Below are 22,009 nucleotides of genomic sequence, written 5' to 3' on the forward strand. Positions count from 1 at the left end.
TTCCCAGGTGCAGGACCCGGCACTTGCTCTTGTTAAACTTCATAGAGTTGGTAACTGCCCAGCTCTCTAGTCTGTCCAGATCTTTCTGCAAGGCCTCACCACCCTTGATGGAGTCAGGACCTCCACCCAATTTGGTATTGTCTGCAATCTTGCCCAAAAAACCTTCAAGTCCTTCATCCAAATTGTTCATGAAAACATTGAAGAGGACTAGTCCTAAAATGAAGCCCTGAGGAATGAACCCCACTAGTGACAGTCTGAAGTAATCCCATTTACAAGAACCCTCTGGGCCCGACTCGTCAGCCAATTCTTCACCCATCTTATTATGCTTTAATCTAACTGTATTCTGGTCATTTTGTCCAGAAGGATACTGTGAGAGACAGTATCGAAAGCTTTACTGAAATCCAAAAGATTACATCGACTGGCTTCCTTTGGTCAACTAGCTGGGTGATCTTGTCATAGAAGGAAATTAAGTTTGTTGTACGTGACCTTCCCCTAGTGAACCCATGTTGGCTCTGACCAAGGACTGCGTTGTCCTTTAGGTGTTTTTCAATAACTCCCAGAATAATCTTCTGAGATGTGGCCAGTGTGAAAATGTTGTCAGAGATGAGGACCCAGTAGCCCAAGGGCTCGTTAAATTTCATTTTGTGATTAAAGCCTGGCCATATATACAGAAAAGGCTCAGGAGGGGTGTATGTCAGGAAGGGAGATGAGAAAGAAAAACAGAGAGTGAAACTAATGGCATTCACAGTGGACCAGGTAGTGAGGCAGAGGGTTGGAGACAGTAAATTTTGTGGGGAAGTCAGACCCAGGATGGAAGGGAGAGGAACAGAGATGAAGGAATGGCAGGCAGGGAAAGCTACCTGTGCTGCAGGGTAAACCCTAGCAGGGACAGACTTTGATTACCTATTCCTGACGGGCTGGATCAGTGAGAAACAAAGAAACAGGCTGAGGGCTCCTGCCCTCTCTTCCACCTCCTCCTCACCCCGAGTGGCGCAGGGGGGCTGGGAGTGGGGGCTGTGGCCAGTCTGTGGTGCTCTGTTTCCATTTTTCTTTCATAGTCACTCCCTCCCCTGCTCAGGTATGGGGTCCCTCCTGTGGGGTGCTGTCCTTCCTGGGATGATCCTGAGTGTGTTTCTTCATGGGCAGTAGCTTTTTGGGAGCTGCGCTGCGCGGTCCATCTGTCAGGAGGGGGCTGCTCTGGCTTGGGACCCCCCTGAGCAGCAGATCACCTGTTCTTGTGTGGGCTCCTCTACACGGGCCACAGTGTGGGCATAAGTGCCATAAGCATATGGCTTTGCCATAAGTGCCCATGGGCTGCAGGGAGACACCCTGCTCCACCATGGGCCTCTCCATAGGTTGCAAACTTCAGCTCCGGTGCCTGGAGCACCTCCTCCCCTTCCTTCCTCACCGACCTTCGTGTCTGCAAGACTGTTTCTCACTCCTCAATCTCCCAGATGCTGTTGTGCAGGTTTTTGTTTTGTTTGTTTGTTTGTTTTTTTTGTTTGTTTGTTTTGTTTTTCCCTTTTCTTGGGTGTGCTCTCACAGCGGCACAAACAGTGCTACTCATAGCTCAGCTCTGGGCAGCGGTGGGCTTATCTAACTGACCTTATCTAACATGGGGCAGCTGCTGGTTTCTTCTCACACAAGCCACCCCTGCAGCCCCCTGCTACCAGAACCTTTGCACATATACCAAATACATTGGGGCAGCTAGGTCATTGCTGGCCCATAAAGTATCAGGGCTTAAATTAACTACTGAAACCCTTAAGGTGATGGGGGTAGAAGGGGCTGGGATAACAGTGCTACTTTTTGGGGACACCAAGCTGAGACTAGGGGATAAAATGATCACTGGGCAATTCTTGTATGCACCCAAGGCAGGGACTATCTTGTGGGGAAGGGATTTGATGATGAAATAGGACATTTGAATAGTAAGTTGTTACACTGGAATAATGGTGTTATTAATGGTGTTCTCTAAGACCCTGAGAGCAAAGATATGTTCACCTTTGAGTGGAAAGACCCTGAAATGGGGCAGAAGCAACGATACAGATGTACAGTTGTACCTCAGGGGTTTACAGAGTCATCAAATTTATTCAAGGAAGGTTTACAACAGATTTTGGAGCAATTCCAACCTCTGGAGGGGGTCTTACTGTTACAAGTATTTAGGGCATCTAGTGTCTGAGGGAAAACGAAAAATAAACCCAGAGTGGATTCAGAGAATTGTTGAGCTACCCCTACCCAAAATTAAAAAAGTTTCTGTGGTTAATGGGATATTGTTGATTATGGATAGAAGAACACGCTCAGAAGACAAAAGGGTTGTAACTTCAATTATTAGAGGAGGAGCCTAATATACTTGAATGGACAGAAGAGGAAAATTATTTGTCTAATCTGCTGGACCCAGTTTCCAGAGGATGGCCTAAATGTGTTCAAGCTGTAGCAACAACTGTTTGTTGTGTTGTTTTTTTGGTGGAAGAAAGTGGGAAATTAAACTTTAGGGGTCATCTGGTAGTTACTACTCCACACCAGGTTAAGACGATCTTGACTCAGAGAGCTGGGCGCTGGCTGACTGATTCTAGGATTTTGAAATATGAGGCAATACTGATTGAAAATCATGATTTAGTGTTAACCACAAAATCATGCTTGAATCCAGCTGCCTTCCTAAGGAGAGGAGAAAGGGCTGGAATGGATATAGAACATAACTGCCTGGATTTAAATGAGTATTAGGCTAAAGCAAGACCTGATTTACAATATGTTCCCCTTGAGGAAGAAGATATTCTGTTTATTGATGGATCCTCAAGGGCAGTACAGGGAAAGAGGTATAATGGATATGCTATAGTTGATGGATTTAATGAAAAAGTAAAAGAGATGGGCTGATTACCCAATAACTGGTCAGCCCAAACGTGAATTATATGCCTTGAATCAAGCACTCAAAGTTCTTGAAGGAAAAGTGGGAACTATATATACAGATTCGAGATGCATATGGGGTGGTTCACATATTCGATAAAATATGGGAGGAGGGTGGGTTGATCAGTAGTAAGGAGAAGGAATTGGTCCACGAAGAGCTTGTAAAGCAAGTCATAGATAATTCATTATTACCTACTGGAATTGCAATAATGCATTTAAAAGGGCACCAGAAAGGAAATTCAGTCACTGTCCGAGGGAACCGTGTGGCAGATGAAAAACCCAGGAGGCAGCCTGGCAATCAGAAATCACTATAAATTATCTTATACCTGAAATATCCTTAGCGGGGAGAAATTAAAAAAGGAGAAATTAACGGTTGATCAAATAAAATTGTACATATATGGTATAGTAACAAGTGTTGAATAGGTTGTGAAACTGTAATACTCAGCCAATGAGGAAACAGGGCAGGAATCAGGGACCGGGTAATAGGGAATATAAGGTGATGATATACTTTTACTGTGTGGTCCTGCTTGCAGGATGCCCTCCACTGCCATCGCGAATAAAAATGGTACTTCACTGAGATCCTCGCCTGAGACTGTTATTGGCTACAGATTGTTTCTCACAATGTGAACAATCTGTGAACTATTCTCGTTATAATACTAAAATTCACACCCTTAGGCTGGTTGACCCTGGCCCTTCCTCTGTGTTTCATTAACAGCACCAGATGTGGTCCTTTCCACTTTTTATCTAGGGGTCTTCCTTCCAGGTTTGCTGGTAAACTTGATCTCCAGGAGAAAGGGAGTGAACAAGTGCATCCACCAGAATCTTTGTGCTTAATAGTATGTATCTGTGCATGACTCAAAGTTTTTGCTAAAGATAAATGGTAATCTGTAAGTGCTCGATTCCCAGTTACATGCATCTGATCAGATTTTCCAGTTACATTTACAGCATATGATTTTTCGTATAGTATTTCAAATGGGCTTACTTTTTACTGAGCCCTGGGATTTATCCAAATTCTTAGCAATGCTATTGGCAATACCTTGGTCCATTTTAACTGTGTTTCTTGGCACAATTTCCTTATTTGTCCTTTCAGTGTTTGATTCGTTCTTTATACTTGGCCACTAGATTGTGGCCTCCATGGGGTATCTAAGTCCCATTTTATATTCAATACTCTAGACATTTCTTTAATAACCTTTGCTGCAGAACAGGGTTCCCTGTCAGAAGACGTTCCCTCAGGCACTTTAAATCTCAGGATTATTTATTTCAATAAACATTTCATGACTTCCCTAGCCTGATTGGTTCAACATGGGAAAGCTTCTAGCCAATCAGAAAAGGTATCCACAAACACAAATAAATACTTATACTGATTACACCTATTGATTTTCCAGAAAAATTGACTTACCAGTACTCACCTGGAGTGATTCTCTTTTTTTTTTTTTTTTTTTTTTTTTTTTTTTACCTCTTCAGGAGGATGTTTTACCTGTATTTTAGGGTTGCTTTTAAGGCACAACTCACACTTTTGTGTTATACTTTTTGCAATCAATAGCATCTTAGCTCCAATAGCATATCCTTTGACACTCTCTACCAGAGCCTCAGCTCCCATATGGGTTTCTCAATGGACCTGGGTCATCAGTTGTCTCATTATTACTGGTGTAACAATGAATTGTCCATGAGCAGTTTTATCCACCATCCATTTGAGTCTTTCACACATTTTAATAGCTCAGCTAACTTGAATTCCTTTTCTGTATTCGGGAAAGGATACTAATATTTCTCTAGTGGGTAATAGGATATTTATAGTTCCCTCAATGGCTTTGTTTGGCAGCTTCATCTGCCTTTTGGTTTCCCTTAATAATAGCTGAGTTGTCACTTTGATGATCTTTGCAGGGTATTATGGCCACTTCTTTAGGTTTATGAACTGCCTTGAGTAGTTCAGGTTTTCATTTCCATGTTTAATAGGACTACCTTGCAATGACAACAGTCCCCTTTCCTTCCATATAGCACCATGAGAATGTGCCACTCCAAATGCATATTTTGAATCTGTATAAACATTAACTCACTTTCCTTCAGCTAGCTCCAGGGCTCTTGTTAGTGCTATTAATACTGCTTTCTGTGCTGAGGTGTTGGATGGTAATTCTCCTACCTCCTTTTCTTCAGTTAATGTCATCTGGGTTTTCAAGAGGCATGTCCTTTAAATCCAGTCAGTTGTCATACACTTGTTCAATAACCTCCTAAATACTGTATTAGTACTCCCAATGCCATGTGCCCCTTTTTATGGATAAACAGTTCAAATGGTTTGGTTATGAGGAGCAGCTGAGGGAGCTGGGGTTGTTTAGCTTTGAGAAAAGGCGGCTCAGGGGAGACCTTATTGTATTTTACAATTACCTTAAAGGAGGTTGTAGTGAGGTGGGGATCAGGTTCTTCTCCCAAGCACCAAGTGATAATATGAGGAGAAACGGCCCCAAGTTGCACAATGGGAGATTTAGGTTGGGTATTCAGAGAAATTTCTTTACTGAAAGGGTTGTGCAGCATTGGAATAGGCTGCCTGGGGAAGTGGTTGAGTCACCATCCCTGGAGGTCTTCAAGAAACATGTAGATATAGAACTTAGTAGCATGGTTGTACTGGGTCTGGCTGGGACTTGTCAGTACTAGGTTAAAGGTTGGACTAGATGATCTTGGAGGCCTTTTCCAATTTGAATGATTCTATAATTCTATGAGTATATGGTTAGGTTAGGAAGTCCCAAGGTGGGGGCTTTCATTAAAGCTCTTCTGATGTTATCAAATCCTTGTCTGGATTCCAAGGTCCATTCTAACAGTTCCCCATGACCTTTAACAGCTTCATATTGGGGTTTAGCCATCAACCCATAATTTGGAATTCACAGCCTACACCAGCCATTCCCAGAAACCCCCTTTAATGTCTTGAAAATGGAGATATTATATTCAGACTGGCATTCTCTTAATAATCCATACTGTAAGAAATTATCAGTAACGGGCTCCAGTGTTTTCCTTGCTTCTAATATTATTGGATACTGTTTCGTTCTTACTGGTCTTGTTCCTGTTTTGAGTTGTAACTTCACTGGTTCTGCCGATCTCATTCTCCCAGGTTTCTCTGTTGCCCATACAAACGACACCACTGCATCCTTGATGTTAGATGGTATTTGACTCAATCCCTTTCCCTGGAGCATCTTCAAAATTCCCCTGTAACAGATATACTTGTGCCTGCCAGGCATTATTTTCAGGAATATGTATATGTATTTTTCCTTTCTTGAAGGTTATCGGGCACCCAGTTTATTCAATAGGTCTTGTCCTAACAGAGGCAAAGAACATTCCATCAAGTATAAATATTCATGAGTCAATACTAATTTTCCAATTTCACATTTAATTGGTTGCAAAAAGGGTTTAACCTCTCTCTTTCCCATGTCCCCAATCACTGGCACAGAGAATTTACTCATTGGTCCCTTGCAATTGCTTACTACCAAATAAGTGGTTCTTGAATCTACTAAAAATATTATAACCTCATTCCACATCTTTACTGGAACCAGGGGCTCTGCTGGGGCCATAGACGATTCTACCCCTGGTCCCCTTCAGTCTGATTCCTCTGTTCTAGTCATTAACAGGTCTACCTCAGGAACCCTTATTAATTTTTTTTCCCTATACTGATTTAATTTTGGGCATTCCTTCTTCCAATGTCCCTCTTCTTGAGAATATGAATACTGATTTAATCCTAATGAAAGACGCTTAGATGTAGAGCTTAGGGATATGGTTTAGTGGAGGGCTGTTAGCGTTAGGTTGGAGGTTGGACTCGATGACCTTGAGGTCTCTTCCAACCTAGAAAATTCTGTGATTCTGTGATTCTGTAATCAGAGGGGTGGGGATTAGATGTTACATATCTTCCCCTTCCCCTCTCTCTGCCTCCTTTTTCTATTGTTCTGCCTCTGCCCCCTCGTGACAACATTTGGGTTTTGGACTTGCTGTTGCAAGTAGACTTGCCTGCCTCTTTGCCTTCTTCTGTTTTTCCTTCTGTCTCTTCTCTTTCTCTATTTCATCTCCATTGTTATATACATAATAAGCTATCTCAATTCACTGGGAAATGAACATTCTTGAAACTCCATCTACCCTCTTTGGCTTTTTCCGTATATTGGGCACTGACTGTTTACCTTATTTGCCTCATCATCCAGATTCAAATCTGTCCATTTTCTAGCCCCTTCACATAACCTTTCATAAAATGCCAACTCTTTATCAGTTGCCATAATCATCACATTAGCATAATCAATTAATAATTTTCATTTTTCTAGTCTCATGGTCATTTCATAAAGAAAAACAAACAAACAAATCTACATAAGGTGTTTCAATCCATTTGCTTGTCCAACAAAATAACATCAGTTGTAAAATAGTATTATATTCCGAAGCACCTAATTCCAGTCATTTTTCCCCATCATCTAATTTATATTTAGGCCACCATTGCATGCAATATTGCTTCAGTTTTCCTTCAGTTAAGGGATCCCCACCAAACTTATTCCAGTTCTTAAGGATGCATCCTAAAGGTGAACAAAGTGTTGGTTTGGAAGAAGGACTCATCCCCATTTTACCACAGGAAAGGTCTATGCACCAAACAGAGGGGCCTATGCCCACTCCTTCATACACTCTGGTTGCCACCATCTACATGTATGAAATTATTTAAAAATACCACGAATGACCTACACCTTCATGCATTCTGGTTGTCACTGTCTATATGCATGAAATTATTTACCACAAATGCTGGCTCAAACAAAAACTCTTAAAACCTCTTAACCACCCTTTTCACCTTAACTAAAAAAAATATCTCATTCACATTTGGCATTGCACTGCTGAGTTGCTTACCACCTTTGGACAGGGAGAGGATCCCGGGAGTCCCTGATCAAAACGGTCGGTACACAATGGAGTCCTGTATATCCATTCTCCCCGTTGGCAACCAGCAAGACAATCTGGGCAAGGCTCTAAGGCTGTTCTGTCTGGGTTGCCAAAAATTGTTGTCCGATAAAATTTGGATTATTTACCCAGTGCAATAAGCCAAATGCACACACAAGATTGAGATATTGTTTATTTTAGAACTGCGCAAGTCTGGGTATCGGGTGGCTTTCCACAAAGCTGGCCTGACTCCAGACTTCCCCTGTTGATTTTTATACAGTTCTACACAATCATTATCATAGTAGCACATCCCACTACATTCTAACTGGTTAGTGATTTACATATAGTTGCACAATCTAATCTAGAAAATTTATGCATGCTCATGGGTAGGGTCCTCATCTGGGCTAGGGTTGTATTGACCCGTGGGTGTGGTTTTTAGTATTATGATGGGGCAAGTTTATCATCAGGGCATCAGTGCTTCCCTATTTCTTGCCAGTTTGGCTGAGTCCCCCAAAGCATGTTGATTACCACATCCAGTTCCTAACACTACAGGATATTCTAGACAATAGATAATGCTAGTCTACATTCTTACAATCCAGACTATGGAACAGTGACTAGACCTAATAAAAGTTGCCCTGGTAACAGTCCTTACTCCAAACCAACTCCTTGTTCACTTTTAGGATACACCCTTAAGAACTGGAATAAGTTTGGTGGGGATCACCTAACGAAAGGAAAACTGAAGCAATATTGCATGCAATGGTTGACTGGTGGGCGTGCAGCAGGAGCTGGGGGACAGAACCAAGACAGCTGACACAAAGTGGCCAAAGGGGTATTCCATACCATATGACTTCATGCTGAACAATTAATATGGGGTGGCTGGCTGGGGTGGGGAGACCAGCTGCTTGGGGATAGGCTGGGAATCGGTCAGCGGGCGGTGAGCGATTGCATTGTGCATCACTTGTTTTGTACACATTATTATTAGTAGTACTATTATCATCATCATTATTATTTTCCTTTCTTTTCTGTCCTAATAAACTATCTTTATCTTATCCCACAGGCTTTCATTTCTTTTTTCTGATTCTCTCCCCCATCCCAGAGAGGGAGTGGGGGGGGGGGTGTTGAGCGAATGACTGTGTGGTGCTTATCTGCCGGATGGGTTAAACCGCTACAGTATTTTTGGCGCCCAACATGGGGCACGAAGGGTTGATACCTCACAGAGGCACAAACAGCACTGATCATGGCTCGGCTCTGGGCAGTGGTGGGCCCCTTTAGAGCTGGATGAAACTGCCCCTTACCTAACATGGGGTAGCTGCTGGTTTCTTTTCACAGAGACCACCCCTGCAGGCTCCCGCTACCAGAACCAGGGTCTTGTCCCACAGTCTGTATGTATAGTCAGAGTTGCCCTGTCCCAGGTGCAGGACCCCACGCTTGCTCTTGTTAAACTTCATGTGGTTGGTGATTGCCCAGATCTCCAATCTGTCCAGATCTCTCTGCAAGGCTTTTCCACCCTCAACAGAGTCAATAACTCCTCCCAGTTTAGTATCATCAGAAAATTTGATCAAAACACCTTCAAGTCCTACATCCAAATCGTTTATAAAAACATAGAAAAGAACTGGCCCTAAAATGGAGCCCTGGGGGACCCCACTTGTGACGGGCCACTAGCCTGATGTGGCCCTATTTACCACAACCCTTTGAGCCCTACTAGTCAGCCAATTGTTCACCCATCGTATTATGTTTTTGTCTAGTTGTATGCTGGACATTTTGTCCAGTAGGATCCTATGGGAAACTCTGTTGAAAGCTTTACTGAAATCTACAATCAGCTGATCACATCAGCTGGTTTCCCTTGATTGACTAGGTAGGTGATCTTATCATAAAAGTAAATCAAATTTGTTAAACAGGACCTACCCCTTGTGAACCCATGTTGGCTGGGACCAATGACTGCATTGTCACCCAGCTGCGCTTCAGTAACTCCCAGGATAATCTTCTCCATAATTTTACCAGGCACTGACATGAGACTGACAGGCCTGTAGTTACCAGGGTCTTCTTTCTTGCCCTTCTTGAAAATTGGTACAACATTTGCCAGCCTCCAATCAACTGGGACCTCTCCAGATTCCCAAGACCAATGAAAAATAATTGAGAGGTCCCACAGTGACATTAGGCAGCTCTCCAAGCACCCTGGGATGAAGCCTATCCGGACCCATGGAGTTAAATGGGTCCAGGTAGAGCAGCGAATCCCGCACACGTTCAGGGTCGGTTGGGAGTTTATCATTCCCACCATCACGGTCCTCCAGCTCAGGGCACCTGGGGTCCCGAAGCCCATCATCAGCGTTGAAGACAGAGGCAAAGAAGGCATTAAACGTCTCTGCTTTGCCTATGTCCTTGTCTGTTAGGTGACCATCCCCATCAAGTAGTGGACCTATATTTTCTCTGGTCCTCCTTTTTCTGTTCACCTATTTTAAAAAGCCCTTTTTATTGTCTCCCACAGACCTGACCAGCTTCAACTCTAGTTGGGCTTTGGCTGCACAAATTTTCTCCCTACAAAGGCAAACAGAGTCCCTGTAGTCCTTCCATGTTGCCCGACCCTGCTTCCAGCAGCCATATGCTTTCTTTTTATGCCTAAGCTCCAGAAGAAGCCAAGCCAGCCTTTTGCCCCGCCTGCTTGACTTCTGATATTTTGGGATTGCCCGATCCTGTGCTTTTAGGAGGCAGTGCTTAAAGAATGACCAGAACTGATGGACACCAACTCCTTCAAAAGCAGCTTCCCAGGGGACCTTAGTAACTAGTTCCCTGAGCAGCCTGAAGTCTGTTTTCCCCATATCCAGGGCTGAAGCGTTGGTGGCAGTTTTCCTTCTGTTGCCATAAATTCTAAACTCAACCACTTCGTGGTCACTGTGACCGAGACGGCCGCCAATTGCCACATCTCCCACAAGACCCTCTCTGTTTTCCAGCAACAGATCAAGGAGGGCACCTTTCCTAGTTGGCTCCCTTAGCACCTGCACCAAGAAGTTATCATCTAGGTGCTTTATGAACCTCCTGGACTTGCTTGTGTCAGCTGTGTGGTGATCCCAGTCTGGCAAGTTGAAATCCCCCATAAGGACAAGGGGAGTTGATCTTAAGTCATCTCGTAGTTCTGCAAAGATTAATTCATCGGTGTTGTCATCTTGGCCAGGTGATCTGTAATAGACTCCCACAACGACATCCCCTTTATTTGTTTGTCCCTTAATCCTTAACCAGAGGCTCTCAACTTTTCCATCATCAACTGCAAGCTCTACACAGTCCAGCCCCTCCTTTACATACATTGCCACCCCACTGCCTCGCCTACCCTGCCTGTCCCTCCCGAGGAGCCTGCAACCATCTACTGCAACACACCAGTCAGTCACAGGACTCATCCCACCAGGTTTCGCTTATGCTGATGATGTCGTAGCTGCAGGACTGGGCTAAGACTTCTAGCTCATCCAGTTTATTCCTCATGCTGCATATGTTTGTGTAGAAGCACAAATATGCCTCATTGTACACAGCACCTTGTGGAGCATACTGAAGGACCTCACTAGCACACAGTCCCTCTGACTCTGGCACCAGCGGGCCTGGTTTTATCTTTCCCCCTCTGATTCTAGTTTAAAGCCTTATCAATCAGCCCTGCTAACTCCTGGGCAAAAATCCTTTCCCCCCTCTGAGAAAGGTGCATCCCATCTGGTGCCAGCAGACCTGGTACCATGTAGACCTTCCCATGATCAAGAAATCCAAAGTTCTGCCAGTGGCAGCAGTCTCAGAGCCACATATTGACGAACCGAGTCTGCCTGTTGATGTCTATTCCTGCTACAGGAAGGACATAATCTGTGCCCCTAATCCTTTAACCAGTCGCCCCAAAGCCCTAAAGTCCCTTTTGATCACTCTTGGACTTCTCCTTGCTACCTTGTCATTACCAGCTTGAAAAAACAGTAATGGATAGTAGTCGGTGGGCCGTACCAGGTGAGTGACTTTCCTGGCAATGTCTCTTACACAAGCACCAGGGAGGCAGCAGACTTTCCTGTGGGTTGGGTCCAGATGGCAAATCAGGCCCACTGTCCCTGTCAAAAGGGAGTCCCCAGTGACGATAACCCTCCTTTCCTTCACAGAATCACAGAATCACAGAATTTCTAGGTTGGAAGAGACCTCAAGATCATCGAGTCCAACCTCTGACCTAACGCTAACAGTCCCCACTAAACCATATCCCTAAGCTCTACATCTAAACGTCTTTTAAAGACTTCCAGGGATGGTGACTCCACCACTTCCCTGGGCAGCCTGTTCCAATGTCTAACAACCCTTTCGGTAAAGTTCTTCCTAACATCCAACCTAAAACTCCCCTGGCACAACTTAAGCCCATTCCCCCTCGTCCTGTCATCAGGCACGTGGGAGAACAGACCAACCCCCACCTCACTACAGCCTCCTTTAAGGTACCTGTAGAGAGCAATAAGGTCGCCCCTGAGCCTCCTTTTCTCCAGGCTGAACAAGCCCAGCTCCCTCAGCCACTCCTCGTAGGACTTGTTCTCCAGGCCCCTCACCAGCTTTGTCGCCCTTCTCTGCACCCGCTCAAGCACCTCGATGTCCTTCTTGTAGCGAGGGGCCCAAAAGTGAACTGGAGGTGCGGCCTCACCAGAACCAAGTACAGGGGGACGATCACCTCCCTAGCCCTGCCTGTCACACTGTTTCTTATGCAAACCAGGATGCCGTTGGCCTTCTTGACCACCTGAGCACACTGCTGGCTCATATTCAGCCGACTATCCACCATCACTCCCAGGTCCTTCTCTGCCTGGCAGCTCTCCAACCACTCATCTCCCAGCCTGTAGCTCTGCTTGGGGTTTTTGCGCCCCAGGTGCAGGACCCGGCACTTGGCCTTGTTAAACTTCATGCAGTTGACCTCAGCCCATTGGTGCAGCCTATCCAGATCCTCCTGCAAAGCCTTCCTACCCTCAAGCAGATCGACACACGCACCTAGCTTGGTGTCATCTGCAAACTTACTGAGGGTGCACTCAATGCCCTCATCCAGATCATCGATAAAGATATTAAAGAGGACCGGCCCCAGCACCGAGCCCTGGGGAACGCCACTAGTGACTGGCCTCCAACTGGACTTGACTCCATTCACCACGACTCTTTGGGCCCAGCTATCCAGCCAGTTTCTAACCCAACGAAGCATGCGCCAGTCCAAGCCAAGAGCAGCCAGTTTCTTCAGGAGAATGCTGTGGGAGACGGTGTCAAAAGCCTTGCTGAAGTCAAGGTAGACCACATCCACAGCCTTTCCCTCATCCACCCAGCACGTCACTTTGTCATAGAAGGAGATCAGGTTCGTCAAGCAGGACCTGCCTTTAATAAACCCATGCTGACTGGGCCTGATCACCTGCTGGTCCTGCAAGTGCTGCGTGATGACTCTCAAGATAATCTGCTCCATGAGCTTCCCTGGCACTGAGGTCAAACTGACAGGCCTGTAGTTTCCTGGGTCTGCCCTCTGGCCCTTCTTGTAGATGGGCGTCATGTTTGCTAGCCGCCAGTCAACTGGGACCTCCCCCGATAGCCAGGACTGCCAATAAATGATGGTAAGCGGATTGGCCAGCTCCTCCGCCAGTTCTCTCAGTACCCTTGGGTGTATCCCATCCGGCCCCATCGACTTGTGCACATCCAAGTGCCGTACCAGGTTACCAGCCAGTTCTTCGTGGATAGTGAGGGCCACATCCTGCTCCCCATCCCCTTCCACCAGCTCAGGGTACTGGGTATCCAGAGAACAACCGGTATTGCCGCTAAAGACTGAGGCGAAGAAGGCATTAAGCATCTCCACCTTTTCCTCATCTTTTGTAACTAAGTTTCCCCCCGCATCCAGTAAAGGATGGAGATTCTCCTTAGTCCTCCTTTTTGTGTTGATGTATTTATAGAAACATTTTTTGTTATCTTTAACGGCAGTAGCCAGATTGAGCTCCAGATGAGCCTTGGCCTTTCTAATTTTGTCTCTGCACAGCCTCGCTACATCCTTATAGTCCTCCCTAGTGGCCCGCCCTCTTTTCCAAAGATTATAAACCCTCTTTTTTCTCCTAAGATCAAGCCACAATTCTCTGTTCAGCCAGGCTGGTCTTCTTCCATGCCAGCTCGTCTTTGGGCACGTGGGGACAGACCGTTCCTGCACCATTAAGATTTCCCTCTTGAAGAGCGCCCAGCCTTCCTGGACTCCTCTGCCCTTCAGAACCGCCTCCCAAGGGACTCTACCAACCAGCATCCTGAGCAGCTCAAAGTCAGCCCTCCGGAAGTCCAATACAGCGGTTTTACTGGTCCCCTTCCTGGCCTCGACAAGAATAGAGAACTCCACCATTTCATGGTCACTCTGCCCAAGACAGTTTCCAAACACCACATCTCCCACCAGTCCTTCTCTGTTTGTGAAGAGAAGGTCTAGCGGGGCACCACCCCGATAGGCTCACTAACCAGCTGCGTCAGGAAGCTATCTTCCACGCCCTCCAGAAACCTCCTAGACTGCTTTCTCTGGGCTGTGTTGTGCTTCCAGGATATGTCAGGGAAGTTGAAGTCCCCCACGAGAACAAGCGCTGACGATTTCGCAACTTCTGTCAGCTGCCTGTAGAACTCCTCATCCATCTCCTCATCCTGGTTTGGTGGTCTATAACAGACTCCAACCAGGACGCTAGCCTTGTTGTCCCTGTCGATCCTAACCCAAAGGGACTCGACCTTGTCATTCCCAGCCTCGAGTTCTACAACCTCGAAAGACTCTCTAATATAGAGAGCCACACCACCACCCCTTCTGTGCTGGCTGTCCCTTCTGAAGAGCTTATAGACAGTCATTGCAGCACTCCAGTCATGAGACTGGTGCCACCCCGTCTCCGTGATGGCAAAGAAGTCATAGCCTGCCTGCCGCACGATGGCTTCCAGCTCCTCCTGCTTGTTACCCATGCTGCGTGCATTGGTGGTATTCTTGACAGAAGATGTAGTGATGCAGGGGGAAGGTTGCCTAGCCTTAGGCACCCTTTCCAATTGTTATGGGCTTTTGTCTACATCATTGTTTGCTTGACTGTCAAGTTCTAGAGCCTCATACCTGTTGTGTAAAGGTAGCTGGGAAGGTGAGGTAGGCAGGGAGAGTCCTCGCCTACCGCCTTGAGCAGAAACCTGCTTCCATTCCCCCCCTTGTCCTAGGTCCCCTCCTACTGCCTAGTGGGTTGGGGGAACCTTTGTCTTTTGTGTAGTGACTGGCTCATGAGTCTGTCTCAGAGAGGGTAGAGTCAATTTCTCTCTCTGACTCCCTGATGCTCCTCAGCCTACTCACCTCCTACCAAAGCCCTGCCACCAGGCTGAGCAATTCTTCACAGAATCACAGAATCACAGAATTTCTAGGTTGGAAGAGACCTCAAGATCATCGAGTCCAACCTCTGACCTAACACTAACAGTCCCCACTAAACCATATCCCTAAGCTCTACATCTAAACATCTTTTAAAGACCTCCAGGGATGGTGACTCCACCACTTCCCTGGGCACACCTCTCACAGGCATACCCACTGCTTCTGTCAGACACTGACAGAAGACTCAGGCACACCCTGCAGCCCAAGACCTGGATGGCCATGTGTTTCCCTGAGACCTCTGTCTGGGTAGCCACATCAGTAGCTGTGGCTGGAGAGGCCACAAGGGATTCAGAGGCCATGGCTTTCTGCTGGGTGGATACTGTGGCTGGACTCTTCACAAGCAGGTTAAAACCACCGTTGGAAAACAAGCGGTGAGAGCGCCCTCCCTGCTCGCCCTGCCTGCACGAACTACCGCGCAAACTGCCACGCTACACCCGTCCTGGTTTTGTTCACCCGTTCCGTTCACCGCGCTCCTGGTCGCTTGCCCTCCCTAGGGGCCGCCTTTGTACGGCAGGGGAGGGGGCACTGCTGGCTTCGCATGCACCTGGTCAGCTGCCCTCGCGAGGGCTGCCGTGTCCTAGTGGCTCCCTCAGCTGCCTCAAGTAGCCTCAATGCAGGAAAAAAGCCCTTCCCGCCTTGATCCCCTGCTCTACTGCAGAACACGTCTACCCTGGAGCTGATTGAACATGATGAAAAAGAAGATGTACAGCTTTTGGTATACAATGAAATAGATTCAGATGGAGCAAGTATTGTAGATGAAAGGCAGGGAAGTAAAGACTTTAGGGGGGAAGTAGGATTTAGTCCAGTCACGGTGTTAGGAATGTTTTAACAATTCGTGTCAATAAAGAACAGTCCTGTCTGCCTCTGGGTCCTGCACTGGCAATTTAATTCTTGAACCACAGGTGCAGTGTGTCCCAGTCTCCCCCTCATTCTAGTCAATTTATCAAGTCTTCAGAAAATACTCCTCAAATTTATGAACCTGTTTGCCTTTGTTATTCCGGACTTCTATTTCTAACAGTTACAGCCTTTTTTTTTTGTCTTCTTCCAGATTAACTTAACACTGCTATAGGTGTGACTGTCCCTGTGAATGGCTGGTGAGGAATGTTTTAATTACTCGTGAAGTGTCAGTAAGAAAGCTATTTGTGTTTGTATGAAGTCTTTGGTATCTGGGGGTTTCAGAACAACTGATAACAACTAGTGACTGTTATGGGATAGTATGCAAGCCTCTGATATCTGGCCAGGTGGCCAAGAGATTAAAAAGAAGAAAAGCACTGTTTGCTTACCTTTATTCTTTTAATAAATCCTATTTTTTTATTTAATCCTATTTTGAAGATTGAGCCATTTCTAACAACGGGGAGAATGAAGGCATGAAATCCAGTAGCAATTCAGGCCCCCCTTCAGGAAGCGGTAGGACTCCAGGGATTACCGTTTTTTGTAGAAGTACATTTTCATCTTCTGGCTTAATAAATTGGAAGGAGTCAGCTGTGTCCTCCCAATAAAATCCTGAGAAATGTACTATTTCAAATAATTGTGCTTAATCACAGTCCTGACTGGAAAGATATGCATGTTTTGTTGAATGTAAGAAGAGAGACATTTGGTGTTAAAGAAGGCTAATGAGGAAAACAGAAGGGAAGGGATGGAGAGGTTAATGTCAGAACAAGAACCTCCTTGGGATCCAAATACAGACAGAGGTAAAATGCTTGTAAAAAAAAACACAAAACAAAACAAAACAAACAAACAAACAAACAAAAAGTTAATTTTGTATGGAAGTAAGCATGGAGTACTGAAGCCTAAAAATATTTCTAAGTTATATCAAGTAACTCAAGGTCCTAATGAGGACCATCAGCATTTTATGAAAGATTATGTGAAGTAGCTAGGAAATGGACAGATTTAAATTCTGATGATGAGGCAAATAAAGTAATATTTTAATATGCTGTTTATGGGACAATCAGCGCCTTATATTTGGAAGTAGTTGCAGTGAGTTAGGGGGAGTTTCAGGAATGTTTGTTTCTCAATTAATTGAGATAGCTAATAAGGTATATAATAATCAAGATGAAGTAGAGAAGAAGGAAAGAAAAAAAGAAACTGAAGAATGAAAAAATGCAAGGAAGTTTGCTTGCAACAGCTATGGTTCAAGCCCAAATGTTGTCACATGGTAAAACATTTCAAAAAGGAGGAAGAGGCAGGATGATAGGAAATCAAGACATAGGAAGAGGATGAGGGAGATATGTAATATTTACCTCTCATCCATCTTACTCATTGGGATTAAATCAGTGTGCATATTCTTGGGAAGAGGGGCATTGGAGGAATGAATCATAGAATCATAGAATCATAGAATATCCTGAGTTGGAAGGGACCCTTAAGGATCATCAAGTCCAACTCTTGACACCGCACAGGTCTACCCAAAAGTTCAGACCATGTGCCTAAGTTCACAGTCCAATCTCTTCTTAAATTCAGACAGGCTCGGTGCAGTGACCACTTCCCTGGGGAGCCTGTTCCAGTGTGCAACCACCCTCTCTGTGAAGAACCCCCTCCTGACGTCCAGCCTAAATTTCCCCTGCCTCAGCTTAACACCATTCCCGCGGGTCCTGTCACTAGTGTTAATGGAGAAAAGGTCTCCTGCCTCTTGACACCCCCTTACGAGGAAGTTGTAGACTGTGATGAGGTCCCCCCTCAGCCTCCTCTTCTCCAGGCTGAACAGGCCCAGTGACCTCAGCCGTTCCTCGTACGTCTTCCCCTCAAGGCCTTTCACCATCTTCGTAGCCCTCCTCTGGACACTTTCCAACAGTTTCATGTCCTTTTTATACTGTGGTGCCCAGAACTGCACACAGTACTCGAGGTGAGGCCGCACCAGCGCAGAGTAGAGTGGGACAATCACCTCCCTTGACCTACTAGCGATGCCGTGCTTGATGCACCCCAGGACACGATTGGCCCTCCTGGCTGCCAGGGCACATTGCTGGCTCATATTCAACTTGCTGTCTACCACGACCCCCAGATCCCTCTCTTCTAGGCTGCTCTCCAGCGTCTCATCGCCCAGTCTGTACATGCAGCCAGGGTTTCCCCGTCCCAGGTGCAGGACCCGGCACTTGCTCTTATTGAACTTCATGCGGTTGGTGATCGCCCAGCTCTCCAACCTGTCCAGATCCCTCTGCAAGGCCTTTACGCCCTCATTTGAGTCCACAACTCCTCCAAGTTTGGTGTCATCAGCAAACTTGCTCAAAATACCTTCTATTCCTACATCCAGATCGTTTATAAAAATATTGAAAAGTACCGGCCCTAAAATGGAGCCTTGAGGGACCCCACTGGTGACCGCCCGCCAGCCTGACGCAGCCCCATTTACCATAACCCTTTGGGCCCTGCCCATTAGCCAATTGCTCACCCATCGTATGATGTTTTTATTTAGCTGTATGGTGGACATTTTGTCCAGTAGGATCCTATGGGAAACCGTGTCAAAAGCCTTGCTGAAGTCCAAAAAAATCACATCAGCTGGTTTCCCTTGATTGACTAGATGGGTGATCTTATCATAAAAGGAAATCAGGTTAGTTAGGCAGGATCTACCCTTCACAAACCCATGCTGGCTGGGACCAATGACTGCTTTGTCCCCCAGGTGCGCCTCAATAAGTCCGAGAACCAACTTCTCCATGATTTTACCAGGCACTGACGTGAGACTGACAGGCCTGTAATTGCTAGGGTCTTCTTTCTGACCCTTCTTGAAAATTGGCACAACATTTGCCAGCTTCCAGTCTACCGGGACCTCTCCAAATTCCCAGGATCGTTGAAAAATAATTGAAAGAGGTTCCGCGATGACATCCGCCAGCTCTTTCAGCACCCGGGGATGAATCCCATCCGGACCCATGGACTTGTAGGGATCCAGGTGGAGTAGCAAATCCCGCACCCGTTCAGGGTCAGTTGGGAGTTTGTCATCCCCACCGTCCCGGTCCTCCAGCTCAGGGCACCCTGGGTCCCGAAGCCCATCATCGGCATTGAAGACAGAGGCAAAGAAGGCGTTAAGCGTCTCTGCTTTGCCTATGTCATCGTCTGTGAGGAGACCTTCCCTATCAAGGAGCGGCCCTATGTATTCTTTAGTTCTCCTTTTTCCATTTACATATCTAAAAAAAACCTTTTTATTTTCTCTCACAGACACAGCCAGCTTCAACTCTAGCTGTGCTTTGGCCACTCGAACTTTCTCCCTACAAACACGAACAGCATCCCTGTATTCTTTCCATGACGCCTGGCCCTCCTTCCAGTAGCGAAACACTCTCTGTTTCCGCCTAATCTCCATTAGAACATTCCTGGTCAGCCACGCCGGCCTCCTGCCCCGCCTGCCTGACTTGCGATATTTAGGAATTGCCTGATCTTGTGCTTCTAGGAGGCATCGCTTAAAGAGTGACCAGCACTGGTGGACATCGAGGCCTTCAAGAGCAGTTTCCCAGGGGACCTTACTGACTAGTTCCCTGAGCAGCCTGAAGTCCGCTTTCCCCATATCTAGGGATGAGGTTTTGGTGGCACTTTTCCTTCTGTCACCATAAATTTTGAACTCAACCACTTCATGGTCGCTATGACCGAGGCGGCCACCAATCACCACAGAATGTCCAAAAGTGCACTAATCCAAAGAGCCAAAATTAACAAATGTTCCTGAAGTGGTCTTGTTAATGACTGGCATGGAAGACTCGAACTGAAGGGGACCAGGGGTAGAATCATCTATGGCCCCAGCAGAGCCCCTGGTTCCAGTAAAGATGGGGAATGAGGTTATAATATTTTTAGTAGATCCAAGAACCACTTATTTGGTAGTAAGCAATTGCAAGGGACCAATGAGTAAATTCTCTATGCCTGTGATTGGGCATAGATAGATTGAAGACACTTTGGGAGATTAATAGAATCAAGTACTGACCAAGATCAAGGACAAAGTAGTGCCATTTGCATGGGTAACTGTGAAACTCAGGAGAGCAAAATCAGCAGAACCAGTAAAAGTAGATGGGAGCTGAAGCTCTAGTAGGTAATGCAGGAGGTATGCTACTGGAGCATGGATGTTACGAATAGAAAAGAAAAAAAAAAAAAAAGAAAAAAAAAAAAAACAAACAGCCTTGAAAATTTGAGCTTTGTCTTAAGAACAACCCTAAAATACAGATAAAAATTCCTTCTGTCAAGGTGAAAAATAATGATTCCTGGTGACTACCTGCAAATCGATTTTTCTGAGTTACCTAGGTATAAACAATATAGATATCTCCTTGTATTTGTGGATATCTTTTCTCGTTGGTCCAAAGCTTTCTTGTGTTGAACCAATTAAATCAGGGAAGTAAATAATAGAAATCATAGAATATCCTGAGTTGCAAGGGACCCACAAGGATCATCGAGTCCAACTTGGCTCCACACAGGTCTACCCAAAAACTCAGATGATATAACTCAGATCATTGTCCAAAGGCTTCTGAAAATTCTATGGGCTTGGTGCCATGACTACATCCCTGGCTGGGGAGTGTGTTCCAGTGTGCGACTACCCTCTTGGTGAAGAACCGGTTCCTGATATCCAGCCTGAACCTCCCCTGTCACACCTTAACTCCATTCCCTCGGGTCCTGTCGCTGGTCACTAAAGAGAAAAGATCAGAGCTCCCCCTTGTGAGGAAGCTGTAGACCATGATGAGGTCTCTCCTCAACCTCCTCTTTTCCAGGCTGAACAAAACAAGTTACTTGAGCCACTCCTCATACATCTTCCCCTCTAGGCCCTTCACCATCTTTGTAGCCCTTCTCTGGACAGTATCTACTGAAAGTAGTCCAGTATCTACTGAAAGAAAAAATCCCAAGATTCCAGTGGAAGAAGGGACATGTGGCATGGGAAGGGTACAGGGATGCCATCTGTATGTGCAGGGATGAGATAAGGAAAGCTAAGTCACATATGAAACTAAAATTGGTAATGGATGCAAAAAATAACAAGAAGAGATTTCATAGGTACATTGGCCAGAAAAGAAAGGCCAAGGAGAGTGTACCGCCTCTGATAAATGAGAAAGGTGACCTAGTAACCACAGACATGGAGAAGGCTGTGGTACTCAACAACATCTTTGCCTCCGTCTTTGCTGGCAGTCAGGCTTCCAACATCTCTCGAGTCCCTGAACCTCTAGTCAGGGGCTGTAGGAGCAAAGTCCCTCCCACTGTAAGCATGTTCAAGACCATGTAATGAAACTGAACAGGTACAAGTCTATGGGGCCCAATGACATGCATCCCAGTGTCCTGAGGGAACTGGCTGATGCAGTTGCCAAGCCACTCTCCGTAATATTTGAACAGTCATGACAGTCAGGTGAAATCCCTGGTGACTGGAAAAAGGGAAACATCACTCCCATTCTTAAAAAGGGTAGAAAGGAAGACCCTCAGAACTATAGACTGGTCAGAATCAGCTCTGTTCCTGGGAAGATAATAGAACACATCCTTCTGGAAGCAATGTTAAGGCACATGCAAGTCAAAGAGGTGATCTGAGACAGCCAGCATGGCTTTACTAAGGGCAAATCATGCCTGACCAATCTTGTGGCCTTCTATTATGGAGTGACTGTATCAGTCAATAAGGGAAGATCAACCAGTGTCATCTACACTGGACATCTGTAAGGCCTTTGACATGGTCCCACATGACATTCTGGTCTCCAAATTGGAGCGATGTGGCTTTGAAGCAGATAAGGAATTGGCTGGATGTCTGCACACAGAGAGTTGTGGTCAAGGGGGTCCAGGTGGTGGCTGGTGATTGTACAGGGTCTGGCTGGAATGTTAACTTTCCCTGCAGCAGCCCATACAATGCTGTGCTCTGCACTTGTAGCTGGAACAGCAGTGTTATCACACCAGTGTTGTGTCTACTGCTGAGCAGCACTGGCACAGCATTGGGCC

At 45.9% G+C, this 22,009-nt stretch overlaps 1 protein-coding gene across 1 annotated transcript in view; it reads right to left on the reverse strand.

Annotated features, from left to right (window-relative positions):
- The window catches only part of LOC309889541 (homer protein homolog 1-like), a gene marked incomplete at both ends in the record, with an annotated part of 121,137 nt that overhangs the window by 91,633 nt on the left and 7,495 nt on the right, over positions 1-22,009 (reverse strand). The window lies entirely within an intron of this gene.

Source organism: Aythya marila, assembly GCF_965140915.1.
Source record: "Aythya marila genome assembly, chromosome: W".
Taxonomy (NCBI): Eukaryota; Metazoa; Chordata; class Aves; order Anseriformes; family Anatidae; genus Aythya; species Aythya marila.